This window comes from Rattus norvegicus, chromosome 6, assembly GCF_021556685.1.
Source record: "Rattus norvegicus strain SHRSP/BbbUtx chromosome 6, alternate assembly SHRSP_T2T, whole genome shotgun sequence".
NCBI classification, from domain to species: Eukaryota; Metazoa; Chordata; class Mammalia; order Rodentia; family Muridae; genus Rattus; species Rattus norvegicus.
In genome coordinates, this window is record NC_141539.1 from 68823979 (window position 1) to 68829413 (window position 5435).

Here is a 5435-nt window from a genome sequence, read left to right on the forward strand (position 1 = left end):
TATTCCAAAGGAGTTTGCAAATTGCTCTTTCTATCTCTACAAAGAATTGAGTAGGAATTTTGATGGGGATTGCATTGATTCTGTAGATTGCTTTTGGCAAAATGGCCATCTTTACTATATGAATCCTGCCAATCCATGAGCATGAAAGATCTTCCCATCTTCTGAGATATTCCTCCATTTCTTTCTTCAGAGATTTGAAGTTCTTTTCATACAGATCATTCATTTGTTTGGTTAAAGTCACACCAAATCGCTTCTCGGCCTTTTGGCTAAGATCAAGTGTAAAGTCACACCAAGATATTTTATGTTATTTGGGACTATTGTGAAGGGTATCATTTCCTTAATTTATTTCTCAGCCTGTTTATCTTTTGAGTAGAGGAAGGCTACTGATTCGTTTGAGTTAATTTTATACCCAGCCACTTTGCTGAAGTTGTTTATCAGGTTAAGTAGTTCTCTGGTGGAACTTTTGGGATCACTTAAGTACACTATCAAATTATCTGCAAATAATGATATTTTGATTTCTTCCCTTCCAATTTTATCCCTTTGACCTCCTTTCACTGTCTGATTGCTCTGGCTAGGACTTCGAGTACTATATTGAGTAAGTAGGGAGAGAGTGGGCAGCCTTGTCTAGTCCCTGATTTTAGTGGGGTTGTTTCAAATTTCTCTCCATTTAGTTTGATGTTAACTACTGGTTTGTTGCATATTGCTTTTACTATGTTTAGATATGGGCCTTGAATTCCTGATCTTTCCGGGACTTTTATCATGAAGAGGTGTTAAATTTTGTCAAATGCTCTCTCAGCATCTAATGAAATGACCATGTGTTTCTTATCTTTGAGTTTGTTTATATGGTGGATTATATTGATGGATTTTCGTATATTAAACCATCCCTGCATCCCTTGGGATGAAGACTACTTGATCGTGATGGATAATTGTTTTGATGTGTTCTTGGATTTGGTTTGCAAGAATTTTATTGAGTATTTTTGTGTCAATATTCATAAGGGAAATTGGTCTGAAGTTCTCTTTCTTTGTTGGGTCTTTGTGTGGTTTCGGTATAAGAATAATTATGGCTTCATAGAAGTAATTTGGTAGTGCTCTATCTGTTTCTATTTTGTGGAATAGTTTGGACAGTATTGGTATGAGGTCTTCTACAAAGATCTGATAGAATTCTGCAATGAACCCATCTGGACCTGGGCTCTTTTTGTTTGGGAGACTTTTAATAACTGCTTCTATTTCTTTAGGAGTTATGGGGTTGTTTAGATGGTTTATTTGTTTCTGATTTAACTTTGGTACCTGGTATATGTCTAGAAAATTGTCCATTTCCTCTAAATTTACCAGTTTTGTTGAATATAGGCTTTTGTAGTAGGATCTGATGATTTTTTGAATTTCTTCAGATTCTGTTGTTATATCTCCCTTTTCATTTCTGATTTTGTTAATTTGGATACACTCTCTGTGTCCTCTGTTTAGTCTGGCTAAGGCTTTATCTATCTTGTTGATTTTCTCAAAGTACAAGCTTTTGGTTCTGTTGATTCTGTGTATAGTCCTTTTTGTTTCTACTTGGTTGATTTCACCCCCGAGCTTTATTATTTCCTGCCTTCTACTCCTCTTGTGTTTATTTATTTCTTTTTGTTGTAAAGCTTTTAGTTGTGCTGTCAAGCTCCTGATATATGCTCTCTCCTGTTTCTTTTTGCAGGCACTCAGAGCTATGAGTTTTCCTCTGAGTATCGCTTTCATTGTGTCCCATAAGTTTGGGTATGTTGTATCTTCATTTTCATTAAATTCTAAGAAGTCTTTGATTTCTTTATTTCTTCCTTGACCAAGTTGTCATTGAGTAGAGCACTGTTGAACTTCCATGTATATGTGGGCTTTCTGTCATTATTGTTGTTATTGAAGACCAGTCTTAGTGTGTGGCGATCTGATAGGCTGCATGGGATTATTTCTATCTTCCTGTATCTATTGAGGCTTGTTTTGTGACCGATTATATGGGCAATTTTGGAGAAGGTTCCATGAGGTGCTGAGAAGAAGGTATATCCTTTTGTTTTAAGATGGAATGTTCTATAAATATCTATTAAATCAATTTGGTTCATAACTTCTGTTGGTTTCTCTACATCTCTGTTTAATTTCTGTTTTCATGATCTGTCCAGTGATGAGAGTGGGGTGTTGAAATCTCCTAATTTTATCGTGTGAAGTCCAATGTGTGCTTTGAGCTTTATTAAGGTTTCTTTTATGAATGTAGATGACCTTGCATTTGTAGCATAGATATTTAGGATTGAGAGTTATCTTGGTGGATTTTTCTTTTGATGAATATGAAGTGTCCTTCCTTATCTTTTTAAATGACTTTTGGTTGAAAGTCAATTTTATTTGATATTAGAATGGCAAATCCAGCTTTCTTTTTCAGGCTATTTCCTTGGAAAGTTGTTTTCCAGCCATTTATTCTGAGGTAGTGTCTGTGTTTGTCTCTGAGGTTTGTTTCCTGCATGCAGCAAAATGCTGTGTCTTCTTTACTTTTCCAGTCTGTTAGTCTATGTCTTTTTATTGGGGAATTGAGTCTGTTGATGTTGAGAGATATTAAGGAATAGTGATTGTCACTTCCTGTTATTTTCATTGTTATAGGTGGAATTATGTTTGTTTGTCTCTCTTTTTGGTTTCATTGCAAGCAAATTATATTCTTGTTTTCTGTATGGTGGAGTTTCTCTTCTTGTGTTGAAGTTTTCCATCTATTATCCTTTGTAGGGCTGGATTTGTAGGAAAATATTGTGTAAATTTGGTTTTGTCATGGAATATCTTGGTTTCTCCATCTAAGTTAATTGAAACTTTTGCTGGATCCAGTAACTTGGGCTGTTAGGGTCTGTATGACATCTGTCCAGGATCTTCTAGCTTTCATAGTCTCTGATGAGAAGTCTGGTGTAATTCTTATAGGTCTGCTTTTATATGTCACTTGATTTTTTTTCCCTTACTGCTTTTAATATTCTTTGTTTTGTGCATTTGGAGTTTTAACTATTATATATAATGGAAGGGATTTCTCTTCTGGTTCAATCTATTTGGAGTTCTGTAGGCTTTTTGTATGTTTATGGGCATCTCTTTCCTTAGGTTAGGGAAGTTTTCTTCTATAATTTTTTTTGAACATATTTACTGGCCATTTTAAATTGGGAGTCTTCACTCTCTTCTATACCTATTATCCTTAGGTTTGATCTTTCCATTGTGTTCTGGATTTCTTTTATGTTTTGGACTAGGAGTTTTTCCATTTTATATTATTTTTGACAGTTTTGTCAATATTTTCGATGGGATCTTCTGCCCCTGAGATTCTCTCTTTTATCTCTTGTATTCTGTTGGTGATGCTTGTATCTAAGGCTCCTTGTCTCTTCCTTTGGTTTTCTATCTCCAGGGTTGTCTCCCTTTGTGCTTTCTTTATTGTTTCTATTTCCATTTTCAATTCATTCACCTGTTTCATTGTGTTTTCCTGTAATTCTTTCAGAGATTTTTGTGTTTCCTCTCTAAGGGCTTCTACTTGTTTACTTGAGTTTGCCTGCATTTCTTTATGTCTTTCTTAAAGTCCTCCATCATTATCCCAAAAAATGTGATTTCAAATCTTAATCTTGCTTTTCTGGTGTGTTTGGATATCCAGTATTTTCTTTGGTGGGAGTACTGGGCTCTGATGATGCCAAGTAGTCTTGGTTTCTGTTGACTAAGTTCCTTGCTTGCCTGTAGCCATTGGATTGTCTCTGTTGTTTGCTCGGCTTGCTGTTTCTGGGACTGATTTGGCCCTCTGTGTCAGCACTCCTGTAGAACTGTTTTCCTGTTTTCTTTCAGCCTTTCCTGAAAATAGGTGCTCTGCTCTCATCTGTGGCGGTGCTCCTAAAGACTGTCTTCTAGCTCTAGGTGTGGGCAGGAATCAAAGGCTCCTGCCCCTGGTTGTTTGTGTAGGTCCTTGAACCCCAAAGGCACAATTGGCACATGTGATTTCCTCTTGGGTCTGGACTGTGGGCAGAGGGTGTTCTCCTCTGACTTCTCAGGAGTATTCACACTTCTGAGGTTCCAGTTCTTTCCCCCACGGGATTTGTGTGCAGGGAGCTGTTTGGCCCGATCAGTTTGGTCCTGGGCACAGACCAGAATCGCGGGTACTGGTGACAGTCTGTTTTTATATCCCTCTGTCCAGAGACTTTGTGCAGTTTCCCCTTGGACCAGGGATGTGGGCCGAGGTGTGCAGAGGTGCCAGTCTGTCCTGCGGCCTCGGGATGTCTTCCCCACGGGATTTGGGTGCCAATATTTTCTAGTTCATTCCATTTGCCTATGAATTTCATGAAGTCATTGTATTTGAGAGAACATGGTGAAATGAATACCACATGGTGAAATGAACTTTTCAGAAAGGGGTCCAGAGCTTTGCAGTGAAGTTTAATAATCAAAGTGTAATGACAAATTTATGTCATTCATGACTCTGAGCTCTGTATATCTCCCGAGTTATGAAATTGGCTGGTACTTCAAGCACTGGTGCTTGAAAACTGAATGAGCGCACCTTTGACCTTTTGAATTACCTGATGTTGGGGACACATAGTTCCTACCATTGTTTTTCTTGCCCAAATGAAATTAGACAACAAATAGCTTCTAAGTCTACATTTAAATAAAACTATATTTAGAAAATTTATAAACACAAGTAAAGAAAAGTTTTCCTTTACAAGGATTTCAGCATTTTAAATTTGAGTGTGTTTATGTTCATCCCAGTGTATTACGCAGACTGAGCTAAAAGTAGCAAAACATTTTAAAGTCTTTTAATTGATTAATTTTTCCAGTTAATTCAGTAGAATTATATAACTAGAAATATTTTGAATAGTAGTCTAATCTAGCTTTGATGGCAAAATCCAACATTTATATATTATAATGTCTTCAAGCTCTTGGTAGCTTAATTAAAAATTTATTTCAGTTAATTTATAATTCACTCATCATAAGTTTATCTGTCCATTTGTCTATTTATTATTTGGTAGATAAGACACTGTATAGTGGCTAGTAGTAAAGGCTCCAGTTAAATATTATTTTTTATTACTTTTATTATTTTTGCAGTCAGCCATTGTCCCCTCCCAGTTCTTTATCCCTTTCCTCCTCCTCCCATCTCCAAGAGGATTTTCCCCTCCACCCTGCTTTTCAATTATTATTGATATACATAATTCTGTAAGCTGTACTTGTTTCATACATATTTCAAAAATAAAATACTCAGCTGTTTCATAATTTAACAAGGCAGTATATTCTATTAAAGTAACTTACACTAAATGGTTCAATATCTTCCACTCTTAAAAATACTCTTATAAAGTTCTACTTTCAATACTAAATAAATGAAAGTATGAAGCTTCTGCTAAATACTTAACACAAATAATCCTTTAATAATAAAAATTAAAAAATATTTATGGACTCTCTGCTCGTCCCTGTTCCAGAGACAGCCGCATCTTCTC

General features: G+C 36.1%; 1 pseudogene; it reads left to right on the forward strand.

Moving 5' to 3' along the window:
- The first annotated feature begins 246 nt into the window (after positions 1 to 246).
- Positions 247 to 389, forward strand: LOC148005224 (U2 spliceosomal RNA; annotated as a pseudogene).
- The last annotated feature ends 5046 nt before the right edge of the window (positions 390 to 5435 follow it).